The sequence below is a fragment of the Tachypleus tridentatus genome, chromosome 2 (assembly GCF_004210375.1).
Source record: "Tachypleus tridentatus isolate NWPU-2018 chromosome 2, ASM421037v1, whole genome shotgun sequence".
NCBI classification, from domain to species: domain Eukaryota; kingdom Metazoa; phylum Arthropoda; class Merostomata; order Xiphosura; family Limulidae; genus Tachypleus; species Tachypleus tridentatus.
This window is the reverse complement of record NC_134826.1, coordinates 109091402-109109913: the sequence shown is the minus strand read 5'-3', so window position 1 is coordinate 109109913 and position 18512 is coordinate 109091402. Positions and strand designations below refer to the sequence as shown.

Genomic DNA, 18512 nt, shown 5'->3' with positions numbered 1-18512 from the left:
ACTTGATGAGTTACGTTCATGCAATTACTTTTCTTCTAATAAAGTAATTACATGTGTCTATACTTATTTTGTTTTTCACAGTTATTATTTCATTTCATCTACTGCCAGGCATATGTTTTTGTATTGGTCAACAATATGTGTGTGTTGTATTGTAGAAACTTGAGGATCGTCGTGGTTCACGAGACGAGGCTGGCCGACCGAAAAGTTTGGCACAGTTAATCCCAGACTGGCCTGTCCTGCAAAAAGTGAAAAAACCACAAAAACAGGTTGGAGGATGAGAGGAAAAAAAAAACTTTTACTGTTTCTTTCCATCCTCCTTCTCTATCTCCACTTTTCACTTTATCTCTATACACTTTTTCTTTATCTTTCCAAAGATTCTGTAATTCACATCTTCTTTACTTCACATTAACATTCCTACGAAAAGTGGGACCTAATAGGCCCCAGAGCAACTTGAAAGGTTATTAATATTAGGCTAATAATTTTGTATTTAAATGAAATTGCCATTTAAATCCATTAATGAATGGATTAATGAGATCCCCACTGTCCCTATCTACTATCTAGCGAAACCACAGCCAGGGGAACGGGCTTGGAGAAATCAGGACTAGAAACGTCTTTTTGTAGGAGTGTTAATTAAGACTAATTATTATATAAGTACATAGTCTAATTTTTTTTATTAGTTTGATTTGTCCAGATGTGAACTGAAAACTACATTGTGCCAGATTATTAATTGTTTTTCTTTGATATTTTAGGTGTAGCTTCATGCAGTGATTAAAAATTGTTTGTCTTTGTTTCTTACAGCTTAGCTTATGTGGTATTGTATGTGAAAAAATATCAAATGAAGAAAAATTACAGAATATAAATATGAAATGTGTGTTTGTTTGCACCCTAACTCCTTTGAACCTAGTGAGTCAATATGAAACAAAATTTCTATATAAACACCATGAAGTATGAAAAATTGAACTTAACCCTATTTTTCTTTTGTGAATGCTGTTGGTTAATTACTGCCAGTCTGCTACGTCAAGTTCAAACAGTCTTGGCTGGTTGATGCTCTATACAGTGTTGAATATTTTAAATGATTTCAAAGTAAAAATATGAAAGTTGCTGGATTGTTTCTCAAAAAAACCATGCTTTTCTCATGTAATGTTCAAGGGTGGGAGTCACCTCAAAAGTTTTATTTGTTGGTAGAAACCAAACTGCAAATGCTGTTTGTGATAGGGCTTTGTTATAAATTTTGAGATAAAGGTTTTGTCAAAGTTATCACTTTGAAGTATGTGATTGCTATTGAACTTATATTGCTTTAATTAAGTTTAGACATTTTCCATCACTTGGTGGGTATTTCAGCTTGTTACTTATAAATTATAGTCACTCTTTTTGTAGTCAAACTCTATATTTGTGTGTACTTCCTGTTGTTTCTTGAATTATATTTGTAGGAAAAAATATAAAAGATTGATACTCATTGTATTTATTAATTTAAAAATAAAAAAAATTCATGATTACTAGCTTCTATGATCACCTATATATGATGAGTAATTACATAATATTTTTTTTAGTACTAGAGACTAATTAGCACCTAATTTATATTCTGTATTTTGGCTGCTAATTTAGTGCCATTTAATGGTATGACAGGGATTTGGTCCCAGGTTTTCTTAAAAAAAAAGAATGGTGTCATATGGACTTGTTGGGTTCTCCTCCGTTGTGGTATGAGATAGCTAACTATTTGACTTATTTCAAGAAGGAAAGTTTCATTAACTTGTATGCTAGATTTACTGAGTGTCTTACCAGATAAGCAGATGTACAAAGCTTTGACAAAAGAAACTATTAGCAATGTTACTGCAGCATTGTTGTTCATATGTTATAGTGCTTAATGGCTTTGTGTTGATATAAATAGTATAGTCTGACAACAAATATATCTAACAGTCTTTGTAAAAATAATTGTAAATTGTTTCTTAATTTAATTTCCTGTTATTAATGAAGGTATAGTATGTCTGATGGAAATGTAATTAAACATTTTTATTAAATAAAACTATAACTTAAAATGTTATTTTCATAAAAAAACAACTAACCTTTAACTTTTTTGTTGTTGTTGAATTATCAAAACGTTTTGCTGCAAATGAAACTAAGCATGTGTTTTTTTCTCAAGCCCTGTAACTTATTGCTAACTCAGTTTTATCTGTGATGATTCAGAGCTTCTAGTTGTGTGCATGTGTTTTCAAGAACTATAAACATAATTCTAGAAATTGACAATAATCAATGAAAATTGATCATTGTACAATTAGTATATGCAGGAATCTGGTGGCAGAACATTCGTTATAGAGCTACATATCTGGCACACTCTCTGTATATATCATAATTGGTAGAGCATCATACCATATATTAACATAAATTATTGGTTAACTCTAAACAGATACTCTCAAGTGTAATTCATTCCTTTTGACAAAGGAAACAGTTTTTATTCTGTTTTCATATTATTAGACATTGGTGAACATTTCAACTCAATAAGAAAGAAAGAATCATAGTAGAATGTTTTTTTTATTTAAAATCCACAGAAAAATATTTATTTCATAAATTATAAAGATATTTACTTTTATGCAAGATAATGAATACTTAATATTTTTGATGAGCTTGATACATAAATTTGGATGTTCACTAATTCTGACACAGAATTTAACAGACCAAATAACCAGTATGCCAGCCTTGTTATGCTCAGACTTTGTTGTGATTTCTTAATTAATAATACCAATTCCTTTATTTTTGCCTGCATAGTATCATAATTTTAGTAATAAGAACACGTGCATGAAGTTATAAGAATTATTTTACTTTAATGTCTTATATTAATAAACTTGCAGATTAAGTGTTTGTTATAACATCTAAATTCATATAGTTATAAATAAAATTTAGAACTTCTGAAATCAGACTTTGATATAATTGGTAGTATTGAGCAAAAATGTTTATAAATTAGTTTGTGACATAGTGATTGTAGTCAGTGTTTATAATATATTTTTGGCATACTAAACTTAAATGTTTTTGTATGTCAATTCCTAATGCTCATTTTTACTCTCTTAAGGACTGTGTGCATTTTGTTGTCTGTTAACAAAACTAAACTTTGACTTAGCTGTGCATATTAATGGCAAACATGAAGAGAACTGATTGTAGTAACTTAGAATATATTGCAAAATGAATTTGATTTTACTGAATAAATTCATTCTTTGGAAGCTGTAATAGCTTCTTAATTGAGGTTATTTAATTTCAGTTAAAAGGTACTATACTCAGTATTTTTTAGCCAACTCCTACAGTTCCTTATTTTATCTATTAAATTATTTTTATTTTGAAAACACCTGTGTAATATAGTTATCAATTTTATAATATAAGATTTTTCTGAAAGAGAAATTTCAGAACACTTGTATGATAAGCACTAAATTTTGCTAAATTTATAGCAGTAATTATTTAGGTACATTTTCTCATGCACCAGTGCTTCCAGAAAAATATTGCATGAGGTTCTAACTAGCTTTTAATTTTGTTAAAATACGTCTTATTGTGTTTCTTCAAACTTTATGTCTTCTCTTTTCTTTCAGACTACCCAAAGCTTTTATCCTGTTTTCTATAGCTTTCCATTTTCTACTTTTTTCAGCCAGATAATTTTAAATAAATGTTTTATGTTTAAACATTTGTTTCTTCAGGAGAAAAAACATTTTAACATTGTATACTTTTAATAATGTCATTACTTAAAAAATACTAAAAAACGATTATTTGGGCATTAAACTGTCAGTTCTGACATTAAATTCTAGTATTTTGAAAAAGCTAAACTAGTGATCATAGATAAAACTTTGCAGTAACATTCAATTAATTTTGACTAATATTAAATAATGTTTAAAGATTTATCTTAGCAGTTAGGAAGTGATAATTTTGAAGTATAAATTTGTTACCATTGTAAAAATAACCAAATCTGGTGATCTCATAATTCTTACATCCTACATGATACTTTTTAGTCAGTGTGTTCAGTATTTCCAGCTAAAGCAAAGCCTTTTGAAATCCTTAAACAATTCAAATACTACATGAAGAAAGATGTTTTCAATTACTATATAAAAAGTGGCTTAGTAGTGAACAACTGTATAGGTTATTTTATTTTAAATTTTACCATTTATGTATATTGTTATAGCCTGAACCTGAGGAAGCACCTGAAGAAGAAAAGAAACTTAAAGTCAAACCCACACAGCAACAAGAAAGGAAAGATGAAAAAATTCTGAAAAAACCAGTAGAAAAGAAGGTATGTAATGTTAAAGGAAAATTATACACACACATACATATAAATATATATATATAAACATTGAACGACAAATACTATAATGTATTTGTAAAATTTAAGCATATCTATATTGATAAAATTTAATCAATGTATATTTTTTTCTCAGGTATTTAATTTTGATAGTGTTTGCTGTGATTTGTTTAGTTGTTGAGGTTGAATAAAGTATCAAGTGTAAAATCTCACTTTCTTTATTAGAGAATGTTTGAGAGCAGGTACCACTTTACTTCACGTTATGTTAGTTTAGTATTTTGGAAAGCTGATTATTATTCTTTCTAACTTGTACTTTTTTATTGTATATTCTTATCATTAAAATGTTATGCCTTTATAGAGCGTGGAAGAAAGCATGCAGAGATTAATTGCTTTTTTTATAAAGCTCATTGTGATCAGTTGCCTTTCCTGTGAAAGATACATTTATTGTAAATGGAAAAATATAATTCAGATGATAAATGTATTTTTATGCTATAGAAAATTACTACAAAGGAAACTTTGAAATACCACTAAATGTTGGATGATAGCTACATCTACCAGTTCTACACTGATAAAGTTTTGCTCTTGTATTTACAGCAAAATATAATGACTTAAAAGGCACACAACTGTCCAGTAATCCTATGAAGTCATCACACACACACACACTGACTGTTCTTCCATCATTTAGGTATTTATGACATTAAGCTAACAGCTTAGCCAAGTGTGTGCAGGTGAATAAATTTACCATACACTTATAGTTTGGCCATTAGAGATGCAATGACTCTACTAATATTTGGGTGCCAGTTTAACAGATAAGAATGTTAAGAATTGTCTCAATCTAGATTTAAGTCCAGGACCTTTGTCTCATACCAGTATTCTTGGACCAATGTTCTACATTTTCTTCTTTCTAAATTATAGTAACAAAAGGTAACTTTTTTTTTCTTGTTAAATGATAATTTTAGTAACTGTTGTGTTTCCTGAATTTGTCTTAATTATTATGATACATGTGTATAAAACATGAATTTATAGCTAGTGTGAGACCCATATATATATTATTTAATAAGAACTTAGTATAGAGATCTGGCAAAAGAGCTGATGTAATATTCTATATTTTGTCCTTATCTTAAAACTAATATGAAGAGAACAGGTTACTCTAAGATTTTTTTTTTTCTAATGAAGTATTTGTTTTTATGGAAAACACATTTAATCTATCAAGGGTTTATTCTGTAGTCTATTTTGACTAAATAACTGAATAATTTTGTTTTCCAGTATGGTCTCATTTCCTCTCACTCAAAGACTTTTAATCCCTCTAAGTATTGCTAAATTTTTCACTAACAACACACCAGTTTTTTATATCTCATCAGTTTTGTGCCATTTTGGAACATGTGACTATCCTTCACTAAATATACCGCACCCTCAATACTAGCACAGCTAAGTCCCTCTACTGTTCTAGAGCAATATTCACTTTCTCAGTTGGCACTGTAGTATATACACTGGTATTTAACTTGCTAACTTTTTATCTACAAAATTTTTATTATTCCTGATTACAAATTTTTATTTGTTTCAACTTCAAGTTTCAACTTGTTGTGATTGATTTTCATTGTTTCTACTAATTTGTTTTACAAATATTTCATATTTACAAATTCTGATGTTTTTTATGAATTCAAGGTTTAATACGGTGTTAGAATCAACATAGCCTGCTTGGAAAGCAGAAGCTTTAGTTCATAGCTTATGTTTGGTCAGTAATTTCTTCCTTTCACATTATGATTTTTTTTTAAGGAAGAATATAACTGCTGGTTGTAAATTTCTTTCTATGGCACTTTGCACCGCTTACTGCACTTCCACGTAATCTCCTGGCTTAGGTATGGTATTTTATTTCAGAAAATATGTTGCAAGGTTTTTAGCATGTATTTCTCACTCTCAGTAAGTATACCAATATTTAGTGAGGTAATGTGAGCTTGTGTAGATTAACTTAATTTCTACACATGATACTTTAGGTTTTTAATGTTTTCTCTGCTTAGTATTTGCTAAGTTAGATTTTTATAATTCTTTTACCATCTAAGTTACTTTAGTTTAAATTTGCATTTAGAGTGTGATTATTTCTTTGTTTTTAATTTTTGTATATTTACAGGTTTTCATGATAATTTATGTAAAGATGATAGTAACTTTGGACAGTTTTATGGGTGTGTTTCTTCATTATTTATACTTCTTTTCACTATTTACCTTATTTAGTTCGTAAGTTCCTTTTTCTTTACTGGTAGTCACATCTACTTTTGGTTTAGAGTTAAAATTTGTTATTGTTAACTGGATACCTTTTGATTCTTATGTTCTTCAAGGTAGGTTTTACTCTCATGTCCTTTGTCTTACACCTTTTTGGAAAGACGTAAGTATGATATCTATGTATCTTTTATCTTCTGTGTTTCCTTTAATAGTTTTAAACTTAAGGTATTGCCTATTTTTTACGTTTTAGGTTAAATTTCATAGTATTGTAGATTTTATATTTTTATGTAATTTGTAAATTCTACAAATTTTTAGGTTTGTGTAGTTTGTTAGTAATGATGTTCTTTTATGTTTAATTTACATGTCTTTTTTGCTACACTTTACAACAGTTCCATAGGTTATATGGGATCTATCTGAAGGTTTCTGCCTTCATTTCCACTCTTCACTTCAGAATCTCCTTCCCTCCTCTTTGGGATTGTAATTCTTCCAGTTGTCTTGCCTAGTCAATTCAATACCTGCAACACAAAGGGGCTGTTAATCTGGTGGCATCCACTCTACCTGAATTTTACTCACATCTAATTGTTGTCCTTTGATAGATAGGAGACTGAAGACTCATTATAGATCTGTTTCAATTGAATTCTTCTCTGGAGCTACCTCTCTTCACCATGAAGTGCTACCTGCCACTTTGTTCTTTTTTCTGGGACTCTGAATGACCAAATCGTTGTAATGGTTATCTACTTTTTACTCTGACTGCTCCAGTGTAATGTTGTTTTCTTTGCTTTCACCATGAGGGTTGCATAATCCAGTTCCGAGCACTGCCATTCTGTTTTTCTTTCAGCTCTGTTTGTTTTATTGAGTAGTATGTTCTTTTGTCATTTACTTTCACTCATTGGGTCTTCAGACTGTCCTTTTTATGGATGACTGGCTTTTGTTCACCTCTTTCCATGCCCAAGCTAATTGGTTAGAGTTCTCTGATCCCATTAAAGAAGTCCATTCTTAACCACACTCAACAATGTATTCCACTCAGGTTTTTCTCTTTCATTTCCACCTTTTTCGAGGCCAGTCTTCTCCACTTTGGTTCAGGGATATGGGGCAGACAGTCTCAATGGTCCTATTTCTTCCTTTTCTCATTGTGCAAAGGAGATGTATTTCTTTTGGGGAGGTGGATTTTCTTGAATGCTCTGATTTGCATGGATTGGACTCACATGTATTCTCTTAAATGGATGTTTCTTTACCAGTAGAACTTCTCCAACAATCCCATGGACCGTCTCATTACTCTTCATCATTATAGAATGGCCGACACCTTGCTTGGTGGCTTGAGAGAGAACTGATCATGGTGGGAGTTCCATTCTTCAACTTATTCAGAGTCTCATCTGTTTATTCTTGGTGGGTTTAGGATTTTTGTTGACTCCCAAGAGATGTCTAGTCAATGATCTGTGAAGGAAGCTAATCTATATTTTCAACATTCTGGAACTTTCAATGGTTTGTCAGGCTTTGTATAATTTTTTTTGTTACTGAGGGAGCAGATGGTTATGGTTAATTCTGACTATTCAACTGCTATCAGCTATATCAGCAAGCAAGGGGGGACCAAAACTAGATCTCTGTGCTTTAAGACTCTGGATCATCTTTACTGTTTTTTTAAAATAGGACATCACAGACACCCATTACACTGTCTCAGGTGTGTCATTCCTCTGGACTCCTCAACATGTATTGCCTCCCCTTTCTTATCTACTGGAGCACAGGAATCCCTGTCACTTCTGTTTTTCAGTGAATGGAATGGTTGGTTGTGGAAGTTTCCTTTTGAATGGGTTTTGTGTAACAAACAAAATTAGATTTTATATATCATGTGTACCCATTTAGCAAGAAGTTGGCCCTTATCATTATACTCATTACTAAACAATGATTATATAATAATATAATATTCACTATCTCAGGTGCTTCTCCATGGGTGTTGTCCATGCATACTACACTCGTAGATTTTTATGTCTTACAGTAAGGTGCTTCCACTGGAAATTTTAGTTCAGGCAGACTACACTTGGTCAAATTTTTTAATATAATGTATACAAGGCACTTTACCTGAATGTTTTTTACTCAGTCAGACAGCACTTCTTAATCTCACAAGCATATGCAAGGCACACCTACTGATGTTTTTGAACAGCTGGACAGCACTTGACATAATATGATGTGTCCCAAAATGCTATCCCTGTATATTTTTTGCTTAAGTAGCTACGCTTGACCTTTTAATATGCAATTCACTGTACTTCAGCCCAAGTCACATGTTGTTAATTTTTTTATATCTGGCATTATATCATTGTTTACTATCATTATATTTGGTATGTGCTATAGCTTGATACATATTTGACAAAGTATGGCATGATTGCTGACTGTAGGCTGGTTATAAAAACTCTCACAGTTACATTTATTTCTCTAATGTTATTCTTCATCTGACATATTCAAGGCACTTACTTTGAATGTTTTTTATGTGGGAGGACTGCACCTATTGATCTCAATATCTTATTCAACATATTTACACTGAATGTTTTGCCTGGGTGTAACACACTTAACATATTCTGATGCAACAAAATGTTTGTTCCTACTGTACTGTCTCAAATAATGATTTTACAGCACTTTTGCACTAATTTGAAGCTGTACATCTCTTTTAAATTGCATAGGTGCCTGCCCACTGAGATTTGTCCTCTTTTTGTTTCTGTTTTAATTACAGAGCAGAGACCATAGTTGTTTCAGAAGGTGTGCTATACTTCACAGATGTGCTTTCTTTTCATGTTCTTGCACCACTGTTTTTTCAGTGCAGTTGCTCTCCTCTTGGTTAGATATTGATGTGCCTTCACCATCCCCTCCACCTTTGCAATGTGAGATAATAATGTTTGGTGAGAGAGGTAAGACACTTTTGGAATTTAACATTTTATTTAGCTGAAAATAGATACTTACCTTGTCTCACTCACTTCCCATCCTTCTTCTTCACTGATGTGTCAGTGTTTTTGATTTGCATCTGTCAATTCTCAAAATGGAGGATTACTCTAGAATAGTAGCAAATAAAAGCAAAAACCTTGGTAGGTAATTCAGGTGAAATGACCCAAACTGTAGCTTAGGGCAGATGTCACTGGGGGCATTCAGAAAAATCTTTCTCTTTGCCCCACTCATGATTCATATCTTAAGCAGGGCTTTGTGAGAAGAAAAAAAAAAGAAAAATAATATTATATATATACATATGCACACACATATATGTGCATATCTGCACATACACAACTATATGTACTTATAATAGAGGAGAAATTTTGAAATAAAATGAGGGAATTTTAAAATACAATGGGGAATTTGTGTAAATCAAGATTTATTTCAAGTAGCAAGCAGTATTGAAAAAAACTGATAACAGGCAGTGATTGCTATCACAAAATCAATGGCTGATGTGGGACTTAAAGTTCTTCAGGGCAGCAGGGGATTAGTGGATCCTATGCCAAGAATTGGGTGTGGGGGAAACAGGAGAACCCTGAAAAAACTCACTTTCACTCTTTGAACACCAGATTACCTATCCAGGAAGTACCTGAGCTGTGTACCTGAAATGGAAATTGAAAATCTTGATGGTTAATACACTGCATATTACAAATAAAATAAGGAAACTGGTGGGTATGCCATGTGTCAGGCATTGCAGCTAAAGCTGAAAATTGTTTTTTTAACACACTTCTTGTGCTGGCTGTATGATAAAATTTTTTGGCTGAATTTTGGATTCTGTCTCTGAGTCTTGGTAATGTCTCAAGTGAATCCAGGTAACTTGGGGTAATATGCATTAGTAATTGGTAAGCTGTATGAATTACGTGATATTTTAATGCTTTAAGATTTTGCATAAGGTTATTGAACATGCTACATGTGACCATGCATCCATATTTAGTAAGTGGTCTGGTATATAATTTATAAATGGATATGATGGAACTGGGCAAACATCCTTTGTGAATGTCTCTGATTCTTCTAAGAAAAGTAATACGTTGGTTAGCAGATTTACAAATTTTGCCAAAGTGATCTGTCCAGTTTAATGACCAATTGAAGGTGATACCGAGAAATTTTATGGACTCATTGAATTTGGTGTTAGAGCCTAACAGGATTAGTTTGGTTTTGGGTAGATTTGTATTTTTCCTTTTAAAGCATCAGTAGAACATAATTACTTGTGTTTTGTTTGGGTTTAGAGGTACATGCCACTTGTTACACCATGCGATTATAGGATTAAGTAAAGTTTGAACTCTGGTTGTAGCAATCAATGTGTTTCTTGATGTGTTCCAGACAGCTACATCATTAGCCTATTATGTCACATGGGTATATGTCTAGAATAGTAGAACAAGCTAGCTATGCTAATATAGAGGGCAACGTATAATTGATGGACAGTATCATTTGATCAGCACATGTATTAAAATGACACAAAACTGATGGGGTATAAAAGACTGGTGCACTTTTATCAAAAAAAATTATCTTTGATTAGAGGGCAATCAAGAATCAAAATAGTTTTGAGTGAGAAAAAATAAGTACTTATCAGAAATACGTTTTTAGCATAATAAAATGTTAATATTCAGTATTAAAATAACAAAAAATTATCCTCAGTTCAAAAAGTACAATTTCTTATTTTATGTAATCTTAGTTTGGAATAGCTGTTTCTTAAACCTTTTGTTGATGTATTTTAAAATTATATGAACAGACTTCTTGAAGACATCTATTTTAACACTTATAATACCAAATAACTCTTTTAAAAAGGAAAACATGATGTCCTTTCGATATAGATGTCAAAATGGCTCTTTGCATTTGTATAACACTGAATCCTGATGGTAGTAGAATTTTATTAAAATATAATTGTTATTGTATTATAATAGGTACGTAAATTAAAAATTTTCGTTTAAAAAAGAACTCAGTTTGAATGACAGAAGAATTTTGTATCAATGACAGGAGAGAACTCAGTGTGGGTGATAAAAGAACTTAGTATGACTGAAAAGAGATCTCATTATGATTAACAAGAGAAATTGGCATGAGTGACAAGAGTTCTTGGTATGATTAACAAGAGACCTCAGTATGAGTAACAAGTGAACTAGATATTATTAACAAGATTACTAAGTAGGATCAGTATGGGTTTTCTCTCTTTATAATAGTATGTAGTCTACTACCCAGTTATTTTCATCAAATGTTTTATAAGATGTGTTATGAAAGACAAAAACTGTCTTGCTCTTTGGAATTTTTGTTTGGATTACTTGTAAAATTATGAAATTAATATTTCCTCAAAATGATACAAACATGTGAAATTCAACTCAAGTTATTCTACCAGAAAAAGAACAGTTAAATACTTTGCATTGTCTATCTAAGTATAATACAACACATCTAAAATACAGTATAATTATTTTAATGTATTTGTACTAGTATTATGCCAATATAGTTTGTATTTTGAGAATGTTTGTATTGTTTTAATTGTCTCACTATACAGGTTCATGCATTAAATTAAGCATATTAGTGAAATTTTATATCAGCACCCGATTAAAATGTTAATCTTTTGTGTTTACACTTGTTCAATGTTATCACACAAGTATCTGTATATTACATTTGAATTCTTATGTTCAGGTTAGTATTTTTAAATGTTATTTGATATGAAATTGTATTTGGTCCATTGGTACCTATAAATATTCTTATATTGGCCAACAGTATTAGTTTGTTGTGTTGTAGAAGCTTGAGGAACAACGTACTTTACGAGAGGAGTATGGTCGACAGAAATCACTGGCAGAGATAATACCTGATTGGCCTATTCTGCAAAAAGTGAAAAAACCACAAAAACAGGTTGGAGGATGTGGGAAATCTTCTTCTTCTTCTTTCCATCCTCCTTCTGTCATTTTTCTATTTTCATAGTCAACTTTTTCTTCAAGGTTTTGTCTTCTTTTTCTTTGGCATGAATTTTTATTTCAATTTTACAATAATTGCTTGTTAAGTTTTTCCAGCTGCATTGTGGCATGTTGTGAAGATTTTTTCACAGTGCATTTATTTTAAAAGCTTATTTATTCTTACACTAAGTCATATTTTTCTAGATTTATTTTCAGATTCTTTACAAGTTCTTCCTCCTTTTTTTTTGAGTATTAAATTTTTCTGGTTAAAATTGAGACTCATCTGTGGAAATCTGTTTTGGTGCATTTAATGAAATTCAAAATAACAAAAACTAGTCTTGCAAGTTATTATTTAGTTGGCATCTTTTGGACATCAGTGTGGCATATTTTCAGTGAGTATGTGCAGATATTTCTGAGTGATTGACTGCCGTCTTTTGAGTACTTCAAAAAGTTCATCTTCCTTGTTTGGCTTGTGATCTTTTGTTAATCGGTTTAGCTCAGATCATAAATTTTCAATCAGATTTATATCAGGTAATTCAACTTAACATTACATAACATCAATTCTCCTATTTCTGATAATCTGCTATTGCTCTTTGGCCATCTTGCTTTTATAAGGATCAGAAGGAGGAAGTTTTCCTGGCTAGGCTACACATTGGTTACAGTTTTTTAAGTCATCACTTTCTTTTATCTGGTGTACCAATGCATGGTCTGTGTGACACCCAGGCCACAATAGCCCACATTTTACTGTCATGCCATTGTTATAATCAAGAGTGACAGGCCCATTTTAAGCATATTTTTACCATGGTTCACCCTTGACATTGGACAGTGTCATTGGCAATAGTGACACTGTCCACCTCATTTGTGTTTTAAAATTGTTAAGAGCCATTGGTCTTTTTAATTCTATTTAAGAATTTATTCAGAAAATTGGACTAGGTTTTATTTTAGCATGATTTCTTTTTACATATTTTAATGATTTTATATTTTTACTAGTTGTTTGGCACACATAGTCCAGTTGCTTTGTGCCAATAAACGCTAAACAATCAACTACTTTATTTCTAAAATATCTTTTAATGATTTCACAATTGCAAAGCAATGTGTTTGGTCATTTTGTAGATTAATTGGAATAAGAAGTTCTAAAAAAACTATAGCAGGAGCATAATGCTTTTTATGACAAAATTTAACTAAAACCATGAATAGTTCAGGTACTTACGGAAACTAGTGTTAAAATAAGGATTTTATATAATGATATATCATCATATTTGAACAAATATTGTCGAATGCATTCTAAAATCATACAGTGTCACGTATTTTTCTATAATTTAATAAATGATATAACAAATTAATAACAATGGGGGGTGCACTTTTTGTTTGTCCACCCCTTGTTTATATATAGTTAATATAATAGTACCTTAACCTCTTGGTATTTGTCCAAACGTCATATTGGAGGCTGGAATACCAACATAAAGAACAGTTCTGCTGTTTCTCCTGATTGATATATTCTATTCTGATTATTATTTTTGTGGTCAATCACCTTTGCACTTCTTGCAGGCAGTGAAAGGTGGTAAAGATGTGGGAAGTTGGTCTTTCTCTCTCTTTCTCTCTTTTTTTTTTTTTTTTTTGAAGTATATGAGGCCAGTAAAATTAAGATTTAACTTGATAGATGGTATATCACCAATGCAATATGGGTTTTACTTCCATCAATACCTCAAAAAAATGAAGGTACATTAAATAGTCATCTTTCATTTTGATGTAATCTGCTTAAAAATATTTTTAGCTTGCATAAATAATTATATTTATATAATTATAGTTTGCTTTGGTCTTATTTAAAAACCATTTTTTACATAATCATATTCTAATTTTATTTAAATTACAGTTTTAAAAACTTGTAGTGTATTTCTTAATTAAAAGAACAGTGATCTTTAAAATATTTCCTCTCCCTCTTCGTTTTCTGTTTTTTTCTAAAATATACTTTTTTTTTTGCTTTCTCTTTCAGTCTTTTCTGCTTCAGCCAACTTTATCTTTCTGTTGAATCTGATATTTCTGTTTCACCTTTGTACAATTTGGAGATAATATTTTGGGAGATATATTTTTCCAAAAAAATATGATATGTTGCTATTGTCTTCTTTACAAAAATTGTATACTGGAGATATTAATTTTATACTAATTTCAAAACACCATATTTTATGTATGTGTTTAAACTTAAGATGTATTTATATTCTTTCAAACATTAAAAGAAATTAACAATATTCTCTCTGTTATTTACTGTTAAAAAGTAGCATATAACTGAAGGTTTATACAAGATGTAGCAAATTTTTTTAATGCATTACTTAAATGAAGTAAATAACAAAACAACATACTTAAGAACTAAATCTCATAATACAGGTTGTCATTTACAAGTTCTAACCCTCTCAGTTGGAATGTTTAAAATATTATACAAAGAATATTATTGGATTATTGAATTTTTCATGTATTGCCTATGTACACTTTGTTTGTTCCCTAGAAGCACTTAACTTTATATGTTTCATTGTAGTAGTACTGAAGTACTAATTGTTTTTTGTTGTCATAATTTAGTAGTTATTTACATGTAAGCAAGTTTTGTTTTGTTAAGACTTCTTTAAATTTTATATATGTTATTTTAGCCTGAACCTGAGGTAAAACCCACTGAGGAGAAGAAGCTTAAGGCCAAACCTAAGGAGAAAAGAGAAAAGGAAGAAGCTCCAAAAGTGACAGTGAATGACACTAAAAAATCAAAACAAGAAGGAGAACTAGATGTTCCAGTCATTGTTAAGGAGCCTACACCTGAACCAGTACGAAAGGACTCTCTTGAACCAGGCAGTGCTACTGGGAGTAGAAGGGGATCTGTTACTTTAGAACAGCCATTAATTAGTCCTAGTGGATCTCGAAGATCTTCTATCATTGTGGCTGATGAGGTATGTCAAGCCCTAAAATAGATTTACTAAAATTTAAATGAAGTGTTTATAACTTTGTTTCATATGGTCATGTGGACAAAAGATACAATATTGTTAATTAGTATTTAATATATTTAATGTTTTGTGATTAATATTTCAAGTTTATATTAAGATATTTTATGTCTTGAGTTAACAGTGTTTACCATGTCTGTATTATTTTTCAATAAATTTTTATCTCAGTAAAACTATGATGACTGCAAACCTCAACTACTAAAGAAGCGAATAAGGTATTAAATTTCTACTAATAACATTTAATAGGGTACTGTTTGTATAATTTCTCAATACAATATATGTGTCTATTTGTTACTTTTTGTACATATACAATCACACTTGTAAAATAAATTTGTTTTCGTAATAATGGACTATGGATATTTTACCACGGTACAACTATAATTCTACACATACATAGCAGTTATAATGTGACTAGGGATGTTGTATTCTATCACAATTTCAAGCATATTAGTAATAGAACATGCAGGATACTTGGTATAAGTTTGTGGTTGTGAGTAACATAGAGATGAAAAGGTTTGGCTTTATTAACTTTTCTGCTTCTTCTCATATGCTAACTAAAAACAGTAGGGCTTCTAGTCTGAATTTGTACTTGCTAATGTTTGTCAATATTTCATACTGTTCAGAAAGAATTTACAGAAACCTAATGAGATACCTTTGTTTAATCATATTACAGAAAGAATTACAACTCATGTTGCACATTAATTTGATTTAATATTCTACTGACATTTTGATATCTTCTTTGTTCTTCTTGGCTAATGAAATAAATTTATTTTGAAAGATTATTTTTAATATTTCTTTTTTATCAAATCTGAATTTTGAGTTGAATGAATTCTTTACTTTTGTTATGAGACATTTTTTGATTGACAGTTGTGGTAAAAATGAGCAAAACGTTTGATAGATTGTAAGTTAAATGCACCACAGTAGTTTTCATATGAAATTTGTATAAATAGTATGTTTCTGATTTGTAGAAAGGGTTACTTGTTGATGAATCTGGCAAAACTAAGAAGCTCCGTCCTGGTGAAGTGTTGGAAGTGAGGCAGAAGCGAAAAGGCAGTGCTGATGTGCGGAAACAAAGGTTATTGAAAATTAACACATCATAAACTTGATTCAAATAAAATTTTACTTTGAGTAACGATTACCAAAAATTGGTATTGGTGAATTGTTTATACAAAACTAGAATAGTTTTGTAATAGTTCACTCTTCAAAAGGGTTTATACATCTGTTATGAAATATATATGATAGAAACATTTTTAAATACATTTTATGTTTCACAGTGTTATGTAAGCAAGAGTTCCAGTTGTTTTTTTGTGTGCACATAAACTTTTATCAAGTTTTTATTTTTAATTATATTGATTTTTCTCCACAATATATATCATTTTTTGTACTCTGTTTATCTTTGACTTTTGCAAATTGTAAACTGAAGCCATTTTTATATATTTTTCATTATCATACATTATTCAATATGTTTTTACCCTTTACTGAAGGAATGGTTTAATATTTTAACCTAATTAGAATAACATCTATTATTATTCTTAGTATACAAGATATTGAAGAGCGTGTTGATAAAAAATCAACTCCTCTTCGCCCTGTTCCTAAAGAAGAAGAAGGTCCTCCTGCTATTGTGGATTATCAGGAGAATGTGTCAGCTGTGGAAGGTAAAGTCAACAACCACAATACCATATTAATGCCACTTAACCTGTGATAACTCAAAACATTGACATCACCAATACATAGTATTCTTTTTGACAGTCTTGTGAACTATTTCTTGAGTAGCAAGAACTGGAAAGGATTCTTCAGTACAAGTCTCCCCAAATTCTTTTGCTGAATAAAATCAAATTACTTCAAGTGAGAGTTTTATCCAATGTCATTCACATTTTTTAAAAATCGTTGCTCTTAATGGTACAGAAAGTTTGTTTTAACTTTTTGTATGCATTAAGAGTATTTCTTGTATTCTGCATATATTGTTTCTTGTTTTGATTTTTCATGTTTTCCAATATCATTTTGCCAAATATATATATATGTATATGTTTTAACATCACATAAAGCATGATTAAAAAGTCTATGAACATTAAAAATTAAATCTTGACAGTGGAATCTTTCTTGAAGAATGTGATTGAAGTATGATAATCTAAGTTTTTGGTTACATTTTACAGATTTTCTAGTTGAGTTTGATACTTTCCATTAATTTTTAGAAGTGCAGCAGGAAATTATGCTCCTATGTAGATTTTTGTTACAGTGCTCTGATAATGAGTAGGTTACAATTCTATTAATAAAATGGATGATATGCTTCATGTAGTTTATAATGTAAAATACATATTGCACTGACAGATAATTACTATGATCAACCAATTAATTTGTAGTTTTTCATATTAAAGTTAATATTACAGTTTAAAGTATTGTAATTTTTCAGTCTTACAACAGACTTATAACTTGTTACAGCTAAAAACATGATTATTAGCTAAAATATTTGATAACTTTGGTAAGATTTAACTAAAATAAATTAACAACTAGACAGTTGAAAATTTGTGTTTGTTGTTAGGAGCTGTTTGTGTAACACATTTATTTGTGTGAAAATGTATTCCAAACAGTTAAAAATTATGAGGTTGTATTTGTTTTAGAATTTTTAGAAGTTTTTATTGAACCCAAAATGATTAAAATTAGACTGATTTGAAGTTGATGCTAAAAGTGCACTATTGCTATGCATTTTTAGGTTTGGTTGCTATTGTTTCACAGAAATTTTGTGTTTTTAGCAAAATGTATATAATTAAAACTTTTAAATATCCATCTAACAATAATAAGACCTATTCTTGTTTTTAAGTTTTGTACTATGAGAGAAGTATACATTGTATTATTATTAAATTTTTCATTTCTTTAGGTCAGACAGCATACTTGGCATTTGAAGTGGAAGGCAACCCAGTCCCAGAATTCCTTTTTTTTAAAGGTGTGTCAGAAATTTTTGAAGGTGGACGATACAAAGTGGTCACTGATGGAGAAACCAACAATGTCTTCTTCTGTATTCGCAAGGCTAAGTCAACAGATGAGGGTCGTTACAAAGTAGTTGCTTACAATAAACATGGAGAGGATAGTGTCAACATGTCTTTGTTTGTCAGCAGTGAGTCTTCAATTTTAATATAATTGTCTTATTAGTTTGTTTATTATTCCTGAATTTTAATAATC

At 30.5% G+C, this 18512-nt stretch overlaps 1 pseudogene across 1 annotated transcript in view; it reads left to right on the top strand.

Annotated features, from left to right (window-relative positions):
* The window catches only part of LOC143244816 (twitchin-like), a 296421-nt pseudogene that overhangs the window by 75130 nt on the left and 202779 nt on the right, over positions 1–18512 (top strand). The window contains exons 21-27 of the transcript XR_013025339.1: positions 156–266; positions 4157–4264; positions 12203–12313; positions 14994–15284; positions 16304–16410; positions 16872–16990; positions 18211–18447. The product of XR_013025339.1 is annotated as a twitchin-like (transcript). The remainder of the gene's footprint in view (positions 1–155; positions 267–4156; positions 4265–12202; positions 12314–14993; positions 15285–16303; positions 16411–16871; positions 16991–18210; positions 18448–18512) is intronic.